The sequence below is a fragment of the Carcharhinus amblyrhynchos genome, chromosome 1, assembly GCF_965287045.1.
Source record: "Carcharhinus amblyrhynchos chromosome 1, sCarAmb.v2.hapA, whole genome shotgun sequence".
Lineage (NCBI taxonomy): Eukaryota > Metazoa > Chordata > Chondrichthyes > Carcharhiniformes > Carcharhinidae > Carcharhinus > Carcharhinus amblyrhynchos.
In genome coordinates this window covers 19674478-19688833 of record NC_137324.1, presented here as the reverse complement: position 1 = coordinate 19688833, position 14356 = coordinate 19674478, and the positions used below count along the sequence as shown (strand labels likewise).

At 41.8% G+C, this 14356-nt stretch overlaps 1 protein-coding gene across 1 annotated transcript in view; it reads left to right on the top strand.

Annotated features, from left to right (window-relative positions):
* Nucleotides 1-14356, top strand: part of ctnna2 (catenin (cadherin-associated protein), alpha 2) — a 1308817-nt gene that overhangs the window by 450030 nt on the left and 844431 nt on the right. The gene's annotated exons all lie outside the window — the stretch shown is intronic.

The following is a 14356-nucleotide window of genomic DNA, read 5'->3' as shown; positions in this document are numbered from 1 at the left end:
AAAAGAACCTCCAGAAAGGCTGTTCATCAGGCCACAACTTATTTCCCAAATCCATTGCCAATAACATAAGAATTATCGAGAGCACTAAAGTGGCATGGGTATTTTTCACATTCAAATATCAGTTTAAACATTTGACCTTGCATTCCTTTCATTTTATTTATATGTGCATCAAATTTATTTTTTGAGACTTTCTTAGTCATAGTGTTGAATATATTGACATACGTCAAAATTGATTCACATTGATGGTTACAAGCATGTTAGGGACATTTCTTTATTATGGAACAGACCATTTTGTGTTTTTGCCTTCATTTTTTTGTCAAATGTTCATGTTAATATCCAGTGTTGTACTCACCACTCTGTGGGAAATGCATAAATTTGTGGGCTCAGGTGGCTCCCTCTTCTATGCATTGTCAAGGACATATTCCGGGATCATTCTGCACAGAAATAACTAAAATTTGTACGTGAACTCAAAGCTTTTTAAGGACTCTGCTAAAGGAGTGGTGCCAAGGTGGTAATCTCGAGATCTGGTAATGCTTTGGAGACCTGGTTCAAATTCCACCATTGCAAATGTTGGAATTTCAATTTAATTAACAAAAGTTGGATTTAAAAGTCTAGTGATGACCATGAAACCTTTGTTGACTGATGTTCAAGCCGATTTGGTTTATTAATGCTCTTTACAGAAGGAAACCTACCGTCCTTACCCATGTCTGATATATGTGATTTCAGATCCATACCAATGTGTTTGACTCTTAAATTCCCTCCAAAATGGCCAATCGGTTGCATTAACCGCCAGAAAGTCAATGAGCAAAGAAACTGGATGGATCATACCCTTCAACCTAGGCACCGAAAAGAGCAGTGGCAAATTCAAACCTGTCAATCCTGCAAAATCTTCCCTGTTAATATCTGGGGAGTTGTGCCAAAATTTGGACACATGCAAACACCAGAATCTGGTGTCAGCATCCTCACCTGGAAATGTATTGCCATGTCTCCACTGTCGCTGGATCAAAATCTTGCAACAATCCTGCTAGATACAAATCCTCCCTCACAGCACTGTGGGTGTACTTAGGCTACCTGGGCTACAATGATTCAAGAAGATAGCTTACTAACCTCTTATGGATAACTAGCAATAAATGTTGGCCTAGCTAGTGATGCCCACATCCCGTAACAGAATAAAAAGATCCTGAAATGAACACACGGCGGCATGGACAAGTTAGGCGGAAGGGCCTATTTCCATGCTGTAAACCTCTATGACTCGATGACAAGTGGACATGCTGACTCCAAACTTCAAGCCGCATTTTCTGAATGCCTGTTTCCACCAAACCCATCTGGGGCTTCCTGCCAGACCTTTCCCACTTCACTTCTCTGGCCTCCTTTGGATCCTTCTTTCAACCCTCCATGTGCTTGACCCCACTCCACACTGCCATCCCTGTCCCAAGGCTCCATGCAAGCTGTCATTCTCCTGTGCCCCTCCCTAGTCCTGCAGAATTCAACAAGGAAAACTGTTGCTCTCAGATATAACTGCACAAAGCTTTAAACAAATGTGAATGGGTGACACAACGTTTTCCTATTCTGATGCCATTATCATGAAAGTAGGATGCAATTACAAACAGTGTTAGTATAATGAGTATTTATGGAATGCAAATGTATAATCTGCCATGGAATGGTATAAGACTCCACATTTCTCAAACATGCCTCTGAGTTTATTTGTAAATTGGAACCTGCTTTTAGCTTCAACTAATTAAGTCACTCCCCACCTCCAATATTTCCCACTCTTCCTCCATGAAACCCCCTTAAATTGTGTTCATTTTTAATCTGCATATTTAGAGGAGGATATTCTTGCACTGGATGCAATACAGTGCAGTTTACTAGATTCGTCCTTAGTTTGGGAGGGTTTACCTCTGACAAGCAGCTGAGTAAATTGGGCATATATTCTGTGGAGTTTAGAAGAATGAGAGGTGATCTCATTGAAACATTTAAGATTATGAAGGCTTCTGGCAGCATAGATACTGGGATGTTTTATCTTGTTCCAGGCTGAAGAATCTAGAACAAAGGGAGCAGTTTCGGGATAAAGGGCCGATTATTTAGGACAGAAGGGATGAGAAATTTCTTAAGGAGTGTAAGTCTTTGGAATCCTCTACCCCAAAGGGTTGTAGATGCACCATCGTTGAAAATATTTGTGACTGAGGTCGGCAGAATTTGGTGTCTTAGAGAATTGAGGGATATGGGGAGTAAGTGGGAAAATGGAGTTAAAGCCCAAGATGCAGGGGTTGCACAGTGGTTAGCACTGCTGTCTCACAGCGCCAGGGACAGGTCCAAATCCAGCATTAGGTCACTGTTTGTGTGGAATTTCCACATTCTTCCCATGTCTGCTTGGATTTCCTCCGGGTGCTTTGGTTTCCTCTCTCAGTCAAAAAATGCATGGATTAGATTGATTGACCATGCTAAATTGACCCTAGTTTCAGAGGAATTAGCAGTGTAAGTATGTGGGGTTATGGAAATAGGGCCTGGGTGGGATTGTGGTCGGTGTAAACTCGATGGGTAAAATGGCCTCCTTCTGCACTGTAGGGATTCTAGGATTTCTATGATCATGATGAATGGCGGAGCAGGCTCAATAAAGCAATATGGCCTTTTTCCTGCTGTTATTTCTTATGTTCTTATTTCACAGTACTAATTTTCAAAAATGCACTCTGCGGAAGTCGTATGTAATTTTGAATGTTTTCTTTACATCAATGGCAGCACTTAAGCATGGTAATGCATTTCCCTCATACTTGTGGTACTAATGCATTTTTGTTTTAAATTCACTTGGTAAATTTCTGTGAAGCATTGTTCACTATCATCATGAAATATTCATTTAAATCCATGGAGAAATGTCAGTTACCCCAGAGGGCTGTTCTATTAGTGAAACTTACTGGAAAGGAAACACTTCAGATAACCTTGGTAAACTGTAAAATTCAGGTTCTCTAAGGTCCAGTGCAATGCTTTTCCCAAATGGTCAAGCATTGGAAGACTGACAAAATCTTACACATGATTACACATTTAACTGGGTTCCAGACCTTGAACCTGTGAATGTGCCGTGAAGTTTTGTATTTGTTTTGTATTTTTCTGTGTGTACAGGTTTAAAAGAAACTGTTCTGTGTGTGAATAGCGTTTTGAGAAACGATATGTAATGAGGACGGGTCCTTGGAACAAAATTGTGGTAGAGGACTTGAGATTCAGTCGATTATGTTCTGCATATCACTAGTATATTTTTAAGAATAAACATTTCACATCAGATTTTATGATAAGATACTAAAATATTGGCATGTGAGTGTGACTAAACATTAAAATGGATGATTTATGCCTGATGAACACGAAGGAAGAAAATGCTATATACCTAGCAATGTAAAAATCTCTCCATAAGAACAAACATCCTTTTGGTTGTATGAGGCAATGATAGTAGAGTTATTGACATGTCAAACCTATTTCAGATCTTTTGCTGAATTTCCAAAAATGTTAAGACTGATTATAGTAGTTTTTTTTAGTTTAGATTGTTGAGTTGGACGAAGTTAGTTGTGATGAATTGTGCTATGTTCAAAACCCTTCGCAATTTTTTGCGGTCTTGGTCAGAGCAGGAGCCATACCAAGTTATGACACATCCAGAAAGGATGCTTTCTATAGTGCATCTGTAAAAATTGGTGACTTGAAATAAGCACTGAGGGTAACAAGGGCACAGAATGTACTCTGGGTGGGAGACTTGGCACCACTTACTGAAGGAGATAGCTGCCAGATTGACTCTGCCACTGATTGTAAGCAAAGCAACACAAAGAAAAATCTTACTTGACCTCGGAAAAATGTGAGGTAATACATTTTGGAATGTCTAATACAGATAGGAAATATATAGTAAATGGCAGAACCCTTAAGACTATTGATAAGCAGAGTGATCTGGGTGTACAGGTATACAAGTCACTGAAAGCGGCAATGCAGGTGGAGAAGGTAGTCAAGAAGGCATACGGCATGCTTGCCTTCATCAGCCAGGGCATTGAGTTTAAAAATTGACAAGTCATGTTGCTGCTTTATAGAACCTTAGTCAGGCCGCACTTGGAATATAGTGTTCAATTCTGGTTGCCACTCTACCAGAAGGATGTGGAGGCTTTGGAGAGGGTACAGAAAAGATGTACCAGGATGTTGCCTGTTATGGAGGTCATCAGCTATGAGGAGAGGTTGGAGAAACTTGGTTTGTTCTCACTGAAATGACAGAGGTTGAGGAGTGACCTGAAAGAAGTCAACAAGATTGTAAGGGGCATGGGTAGAGTGGAGAGTTAGATGCTTTTCCCCAGGATGGAAGAATCAATTACTGGGAGGCATAGGTTTGAGGGGCGAGGGGGAAGGTTTAAAGGAAATGTACGAGGCAAGTTTTTTTTGCACAGAGGGTGGTGGGTGCCTGGAACTTGCTGCCATGGGAGGTAGTGGAAGCAGATATGATAGTGAGTTTTAAAGGGCATCTGGACAAATACATGAATAGGATGGGAATGGAGAGATATGGTTCCAGATAGGGTAGGGGGTTGTAGTTCAGTCAGGCAGTGTGGTCGGTGCAGGCTTGGAGGGTCGAAGGCCTGTTCCAGTGCTGTAATTTTCTTTGTTCTTTGTTCACTAATCCACCTGTCAGAGGTGTATCTTAATAACAGCATTGCTAGAAATGACCATCGCGCAGCCTTTAATGGAGACCAAGTCCCATCTTCACACAGAGGATATTCTTTATCTTGTTAAGTGGCACTGTCACCATGCTAAGTGCTATAGATTCAGCAACTCAGAAATAGAGCATCCATTATACATTGGATCAGCAGCGGAATTGTATTTATCCACAATTTGTAACTTGCTGGCTTGGTATATCCCTCACTCTGATATTACAATTAATCTGGGGGACAAACCCTGGTTTAATAGAGTGTAAACGAGCACGCCAGGAGCAGAATTAGCTGTACCTAAAAATGAGAGGACAATTCGGTGAAGGTACCGTACATGACAGTGTGTGTTGAACAGAGGAAGCAGCATGACTCTTCAGTATGTGATACAGTCGCAATTAGAGAAGCCTTTGGATTGAGAATGGTCCTTGAAGCAAGATTGGGGTAGAACACTTGATGCTACCAGTCAGTTGTGTCCCATATATTACACTGGTTTGTTTCTAAGAATGATATTCTTAACACTAGATTTTAATATAAATTATTGAAATGTCCGCAAGCGAGTGTGACTAGGCCTTAAAATAGGAGTTATAAGCTTAAAGAGAATATCTGGTCACTATCACATTGCTATTTGTGGAACTTTACTTATGGCTGTGCATTTCCTGTGTTACAACATTAATGGCACTTCAAGAGTAACTAATTGAATCTGAAGTATTTTTTTCCTTTCCACTAATGAAAAATATGAAACCAAAAATGATGCTGTGCATTACTGAGACGGGAAACACTTATATCAGAGAGAGAGATATGTTGTCCTTACAAATTCATTAATGATGGATGTTGACAAAGTAATGATATAAACTCAGGGCTGGAACCCATTATGTTGGAAGTCTTAATGGACAAAATAGTGAAATACGAGATTTTTGTAAGTTTGGGCAAATTGAGTCTCTGCAATTCTGCCTAATAGGAAAACAAAGAACAAAGAAAATTAAAGCACAAGAATAGGCCCTTCAACATGCTGCCTGACTTAACTAAAACCCCCTGTCCTTCTGGGGACCATATCTCTCTATTCCGATCCTATTCATGTACTTGTCAAGACGCCCCTTAAAAGTCACTACCACATCCGCTTCCACTACCTCCCCTGGCAATGAGTTCCAGACACCCACTACCCTCCGTGTAAAAAAAAATCTGCCTCATGCATCGCAAAAGAACAAAGAAAAGTTTGTTTTTTTTAATATAAAGCAAACAAAAGTATTATAACATCTATGCGTTTATTACACATCTGAAATAATGTGTGAATGTTTGTATTATTAGATTTTTGATTTCCGAGGGAATTGAGTGTTTTTTTAATTCTCTCACAGGATGTTGACATCACTGGCAAGGCCAGCCTTTGCCCCATCCCAATGAAAACAGTGCGACTTTGGGACAGAGATAGAGACATGGGCGGCATGGTGGCACAGTGGTTAGCACTGCTGCCTCACAATGCCAGAGACCCAGGTTCGATTCCTGGCTTTGGTCACTGTCTGTGTTGAGTTTGCCCCATGTCTGTGTGGGATTCCTCCGGGTGCTCTGGTTTCCTCCCACAGTCCAAAAGATGTGCAGGTTAGGTGAATTGACCCGAACAGGCGCTGGAGTGTGGCGACTAGGGGAATTTCTCAATAACTTAGTTGCAGTGTCAGTTGTGACTATTAATGTGTTATTGCAGTCTTCTTTGCGACTAATAAATAAATATATAAAAGGATGAGACTTTGAGACAGAGAGGTGAAAATAGTGAGACTTCAGCAAAGAAAGGTTAAATAATGAGACTTCAGGACAAAAAGTTAAAGTAGTGAGATTTCGGGACTGAGAGGTTAAAACGGCGAGAGGAGAACTGGGAATTTCAATTTGAATAAATCGGTAAATGGGAAAGCCATAAATTAATTGCAGGTGAGTAACATCTCTTAGGGAAAGTGTGTGAATAGTTGGAAATCAGAAAAATATAAACTCTACTCAGGTTTAAATTAGTCACCTGGATACTGGGTTTCAGGAGGCAGTCACATCGGAAGAATAAGATTCAGTCAGTGATTCAGTCAGTGATCAGGGAGAGGAGATGAGACCTCAACTAAGGCAGGTAAGGGGACCCAAAAGGCAAGGATGCTGGAGCCTCAGCCCTTGCAATTGTCCAAAAGTTTATTTCAGTTTGTCTGGATGAGAGCAGGATAGATAAGCAAATTGAACATGGGTACAGGAAGCCACTCAAGCAAGGGGAATGTTGTGGTTTCCTTGTGTGAAGGAAACATGGAACTCGGACCTAATTTAAGAGTAAAAGTTCTCCCTGCTGACTCAAAGTGGAGAGGATCTCCAAGCAGATTGTCCATATCAACACAGACATCAAGTTTCTACAAAGATGCAAGAAAGCAGAAAAGATCCAACCATTATCTTGTAATTGAGTTTGTGTGTCTATATGCCCTGTTTGTGAACACAGCTCATCACTCACTTGATGAAGGAGCAGCACTCTGAAGGCTTGTGCTGCCAAAAAAACCTGTTGGACTTTCACCTGGTGAAAGATTGAGAGAATTCATTTCTCTCTGAGTGTTATTATAGTGTGGAGTTCTGTTCCCTAGAATGTCGTGGACGCTGTGCCTTTAACTTTATTCAAAGCTGATTTAGTAAGATTTGTGTTAGACAAGGGAGTTGAGGATTAGGGGAGGCAGACAGGAAAGTGGAGCTGAGACCAGGACTAGATCAGCTATGATGTTATTGAATGATGGAGAAAGCCTAAATGACCAAATGGCCTATTTCTAAGTGATATACTCCTAACTTCCTAATTTCACTTGAACTGACTTACTTATGCTATTTCAGAGTCCATTTAAGAGTCGACTACATAACTATGGGCCTGGTATCAGATGTAGGTCATACCGAGATTTCCTGTACTTCCTATAGATAACGGCAGGTGATAGACATTTAGTCCCATAGCACTCGCAGTAACTGCCTTAAAATTCTTATTTACTTTAGTTCTCATTAGTGTGAAGATTCCAGCTTTAGCCATGGTGGAAATGTATTGGAGCAAAAACGCATCTCCATTTAAAAATGCTAATAATGTACAGTTACACTGCTCTTCATTTGCTCCACAACTAAAACTTTATTTTGTATAAAATTACAGAATGAAATTTGACATGATTGTAGAAACACCTTTAAGGAGGTGGGTGTAGCTCAGTTGGCTGGAAGTCGCTACTTGATGCAGAGCGATGCCAACAGTACAGGTTCAATTCCCATATTGGCTAAAGTTACTCATTCTCAACTTTGCCCCTCACCTGAGGTGTGGTGATCCTCAGGTTAAATTACCACCAGTCTGCCCGTCAAAAGGGAGAGCAGCCTATGGTCACCTGGGACTATGGCAAATTTTACTTCACTTCAGAAACAGCTTGCAATATTTCCACGTGAAATGATTTAAATGCTAGCATTTAGTGACTTATTACATAAATGTAGCTTGGATCACTGTTGGTGATAAGTCTCTGAAAATTTGCGTGAGAGTATATCAAGTCGAGACTGGATTAGGAATGCCTGTGATATGTTGTGTTGTCAAATCACCAGCTAATACGACTCTCTTTGGACATAGAAAGAATGGTAACAAGTATATCGTTGGACGAATGTATTGCTTTGCAATGTGTTGTGAGTCTACAATATATTCTGCCGACTGACGGGAAGTGAATTTGTGCAGATCGATCTAGAGGAAGACTGGGTTTAGTATCCTGAGAAATACCTGTCAAAAAAACTAGACAAATTCTTAACCCCCTCAATTTAACTGCTCCCCAAGGGACTATATGGGATTTATCATTTAGCTTCAGTTCAACAGCGACTTCAACATCTTCAATAGAAACTTTCAACAGGGAATAGGATATGTACTTGAATCATGTAATCATAAAATCCCTACAATGCAGAAGAATGGCATTCAGCTCATTGAGAACAATCCCACCCAGGCCCTATTCCCGTAACCCTTGCTAATCCCCCGACACTAAGTAGCAATTTAGCATGTCTAATCAACCTAACCCGCACACCTCCTGGACTGTAGGAGGAAACCAGAGGAAACCCATACAGGCAAGGGAGAATGTGCAAAATCTACACAGACCAGGCTGGAATTGAACTTGGGCCACTGGTGCTGTGAGGAGGCAGTGCTACCCAATGTGCCACTATCCTGCCCCAATAGAATAAAATCATTGAATCCTTACAGTGCTGACTGAGGCCATTTTGCCCATCAAGCCTGCACTAACAACCATCCCACCCAGGCCCCATTCCTGTAACTCCACTTATTTACCCTGCTAATCTTCCTGACACTAAGGAGGCAATCAATCTAACCCGCACAGCTTGAGAGTGTGGGAGGAAACTGGAGCACCCAGAGGAAACCCATGCCTACGTGGGGAGAATGTGCAAACTCCACACAGACAGTTACCTAAAGCTGGAATTGAACCCGGGTCCCTAGTGCTGTGAGGTAGCAGTGCTAACCTCACTGTGCCACCGTGCTGTGCGAAATGGAGACATTTACAGACTATGGGAAAAGAGGAGTTAAATGTGGGCAGTGGTTAACACTGCTGCCTCATAGCACCAGGGACTTGGATTCAATTCCTGGCTTGTGCCACTGTCTGCATGGAGAGTTTACGTGATCTCGCTGTGGCTGCATGCATTTCCTCCGGGTGCTCTGGTTTCCTCCCGTAGTCCAAAGCTGTGCAGGTTAGGTGAAAAGGCCATGCTAAATTCCCCCTCAGTGTACTCGAACAGGTGTCAGAGTGTGGCAACGAAGGGATTTTCACAGTAACTTCATTGCAGTGTTAATGTAAGCCTACTTGTGACTAATAAATAAACTTAAAATAGGAGTAATTGAATAATATCTAATTGGAATAATCTCAAATAGTTGACACAGCATTGAATGGCATCCTTCTTTAAGATCCTGATGACATCACCCAGTTCTGATGGTTTGGATTCATTTTACCAATCCTACATTAGATGCACTAAAAAAACTACCCTTGGGTAAGATGCTCTTTGGGAAAGTTGGTGCAGAAATGGGCCAAGAGGACTCCTTCTGCCCTGATTCCATGAATTATATGGGGCAGGGAGAGGGGTTGGTGCAAGGACACAAAACTTGAACTCAATAGGTTGTTTTGAAATTGGCATTGTGTTCAAATAAAGCCATATTATCAGTTCCAAGCCTCTTAACCTTTCATTATGGGAATCACAATTTTATGGATGAGGTGTAACCACTCGTGAACGGTGGATAAGGTTTGTTTTAAAGCTGTGATCTTGAAGGTATTAAAATCATGGCCCTTGTGATAAAGTAACAGGTTGCAGCTTTCAGTTGGAGTGAAAAAAAGATACTGCTGCTGAGGTGAATTGATTGGTAGGCCATCTGATGTAGCTCAGAAAAAAATGAGCCATATGATAGAAGTGTAAAATAATAGATAGAAGTGTATAAGATGTTGAGAGGTATAGATCGGGTGGATTCTCAGAGGCTTTTTCCTAGGGCTGGAATGGTTGCTACGAGAGGACACAGGTTTAAGATGCTGGGGAGTAGGTACAAAAGAGATACCAGGGGTAAGTTTTTCACTCAGAAGATAGTGGGTGAGTGGAATCAGCTGCCATCCGTGGTGGTAGAGGCAAATTCAATAGGGTCTTTTAAGAGACTTTTGGATGAGCACGTGGGACTTAATAGAATTGAGGGTTATAGGTAAGCCTAGTAGGTAGGGACAAGGTGGTTATCTCTGGGCTACTGCCTGAACCGAGTGTAGACGGGCGTAGGGTTGACAGGATTAAGGAAGTGAATGGGTGGCTCAGGGATTGGTGTGGGAGGAATGGGTTTGAATTTATGGGGCATTGGCACCAGTATTGGGGTAGGTGGGACCTGTTCGGGCAGGATGGGGTTGGTCTGAACCGTGCTGGGACCAGAGTGCTGGCGAATCGAGTAACTGAGCAGCGACAGATCAGCCATGATCTTATTGAATGGCGGGGCAGGCTCGAAGGGCTAGATGGCCTACTCTTGCTCCTATTTCTTATGTTCTTATTATAACATCAGCACAACTTGTGGGCCGAAGGGCCTGTTTGTGCTGTAGTTTTTCTATGTTCTATATGTTCCTGCAGTTTCAATAGTTTTAATTGTTGACATTTACCTAGATTTTTCATATAGCTGAACCTATATGGAACGCTTGACTATATTTTAAAAGCTACTGAACAACTTGTCATGGCAAAAGGTGCTGAATTTACATTTTGATTGACTGTTTTTATTGGCTTTTGAAGGATTAGCTGTCTATATGGTTAGTGAACCAAATTTGTTTTTACATCATAATGACTGCTTGATGAGGGATATGTCAGTAAGATATGAAATAAATCATAAATAATGAAAATGAACGTTAACTTTTTGCTTATTTAAAAATGAACTCTGATGAACCAAAAAATAGCCACCGCAAGACTCTTGGAAAGGAATTGTTCAAAAAAGCTCGACATATCGAATTTGCGGGAAAACATAAGAACATAAGAAATAGGAGCAGGAGTAGGCCATCTAGCCCCTCGAGCCTGCCCCGCCATTCAGTAAGATTATGGCTGATCTGTCGTGGCTCAGTTCCACATTCCCGCCCTCTCCCCATAACCCTTAATCCCCTTGCCTATCAAAAACCTATCAACCTGCGTCTTAAAAATATTGAGCGAGGCAGCCTCCACCACTTCAACGGGCAGAGAACTGGAGTAATTCACACTGCTTTTTTTCAATGGGAGTTCACACTAGAATCTCCCAGGCTCCGTGCAATGCAAAGGCCACCAGTGTCAATATCATTAGATTTCGGGAGGTTTTAGCCTCCCACCCAGGCGGCTGAAACCAGCCGGCCCCTGTGGATGCACAGTGGTCTGAATTGACAGCCCCCTGTTTGCTGGTCAGCTCAATCGGTGGCCAACACAGCGCAGTGCTACCACCCAATGAACCCCCTCCCCCTCCCCGCCATGGCCTGATCGCAGCCCCCAGTCCCGCTCCCGGGCCGATCCTGACTATCTAATACCGACCTCGCCACAAGACAGTGCCGACACCACAGCAGAAAGACCCCACCCGAGACCGCCCCGATCTTCAGCTTCCCCCCTCCATCCCCAGTGACGATCCTCCCCCCATAGTGCTGACTTCCCACTCCACCCCCTTCCCCCCTCTACCCCTTCTCCCCTCTGTTAAAATGATTACCTGGTCTTCCAGCTGGTTTCCAGCTCAGATTTGACGGCATCAGAAATCCGGCGCAGGGAGATGAGCTCACAGCAGAAACGCATGCGTGAATCCCGCGCATTTCCCCACAGGGTTGTCCCACCCTACTGTTGGAAAGTTAGTGTGGCGAGGTGAAAGAATTGCTCCCTTGATGTCTGGAATTTTAAGGTGACCACTACGCATTATATGGATTGCAATGGAAACATGCCTGACGTGTTGTTCATGTAATCGCACATCTGGAAATGTCAAGGTACATTTCAAAGAGGAATTTTTGAAGTGAGTTTAAAGTTTATTTAGTAGTCTCACAAATAGGCTTACATTAACACTGCAGTGAAGTTCCTGTGAAAACCCCCTAGTCGCTACACTCTTGTTCCGATATACTAAGGGAGAATGTAGTATGGCCATGGCACCTGACCAGCGTGCCTTTTGGATTGTGGGAGGAAACCAGAGACCCAGAGGAAACTCTCGCAGCCATAGGGAGAATGTGTAGACGATGCACAAGCTGGGAATCAAAACTGGCTCCCTGATGCAGTGCTAACCAAAAATTGAGCTCATTTGCATCTTTATAAGCTTACCCCTCCAGCAGAGTCTGAGGATTTACCAAGTGAATAGCTACTTGGAATCGGGTCATTATCCTGGATCATAACTGGGAATCACACATCTGGATATGTCAAAGGACATTTCATAGAGGAACTTTTGAAATTAAATGTAGGTCATTTGCATCTTTACAAACTTACTCCTTTAGCAGAGCCCAAGGGTCTACCAAAAGGCATAGCTACTGCGAACAGGGTCATTACTATAGATAATAACTCTTGCAGAGCATAATGACTTGGACATTATAAATCATAAAAGCACAACTAGCTCCAGAGAGAAGATAAACATCACTTTGGAGGAAAGAAGTCCCGTGCCTCGAGTGACCATTTCAGAATATCTTTTTATACAGTTGACAGTTCAGAAGCAGGCCAGTTTGCTGATTTATCTCCAACATGCTAACATCTGACAGGAGAACTCCAGGCTGACTCAACAGCCTGCAATAAACCATCCTCGAAGCCTGCTCGTCTGGAATCCACTGGCCGCCACCTGCAAAGCAGACCAAGTGCTGAATATCAAACTCATCTGGTATCATCGTCTTAAAATAAGTCAGCACTTCTGCTTTCAGCACAGAACCTGCCTGATTTAGAACTTGCCCATGAGGGAATCCCTTCTGGATTTGAACATTCTGGACTCTGAAATCATGTGAACTGATATATTTTTGTGGTTCTTTTACTGTTTGAGCTATTCAAAGTTGTAGAGCCCTGTCTTTTTTAGCCCCCTTACTATATACTTATGTATGTATATGAGAGAGATTGCCATCATCCCTGGGATTGAATGTGTGAATAAAATAAACTTGTGATTTTAATCCTTGGAGACTTTGCTGTGAATTGCTTTAAAAACTGACTACACAAACCAAGGTTTTTTTGAATCGGTGCCACAGCCTACTTTGAACAAAAATAACCTCTGTGTGCATATAAACAATGAGAATAAAGGAGTTCTGTTTTCCCTCTTGTCTGTGCAGAAGAGAGGGTTTAATAAAATTAAATATATTTTGATTGTGGTTCCCCTCCCCAGAATTAGGTTGTGGTTTGTTTCGAGACAGAGCTGCAGAGTTGGAAGAATTCCTGACTCCCTGACCCAATAGTGAAAATGCGGCTCACAATGACATTGCAGCTCAGAAGGAAGCCATGCAACCTATCGAATCCATACAGACACTCTGCAAGGCAATCCAAATCATCAAAGAGAAAGCCAAAAAGGAGAAATTTGAAGGGTTGGCTGGACTGAATGTGCTCTGCTGATTCGAGTGGTCCATCCAGTATCATTCTTCCCCTGCTGCCTATCAGTTTGGTTCGACTGAATGCCTGCCTGGTGCCACTTCAGAGGGCAGCAAAATATGGAGTCACTTTTTAATATCAGTAAGGATTGCAGCTTTCCTCTCTAAAAGGAGTCAGCTGGGATTTTACTTAATCTGAATTCAAATTCACAACTGCCATAGTAAACTTTGAACTCATTATCCAGCCTAATTCATATTTCAGGTTGACTGGATTACTGATCAGCTAGTATTAGCACTACACTATTGTAAGTATGACTGAATTTACCTTGTGCATAAATACCTGAATATGAGTTTTCTTAATTATTTTCCTCAAACATATAAATTACTGATTGTACAAACAATTAATATTCTTCTACTGATATGAGTAACATTTAATTAATCCACAGTATCCTTTGAGATCCCTCAGTTACACTTCAAGGCGTAAATACCTGGGTATTGCACATTCCACTTTTGATTCTCTATTTCTCAATCTTCACTTTAATAAAGACTTTACTATAAAGGGCCAGATAAGACAGGACACATTTATGTTACGTTAACAAGGTTTTCATGAACACATTTAGAAATGCTGATCTTATCAGCAGTGAGGTATATTTAGTTCTAAATAAATCTACATGGTTTAAATTACTATTG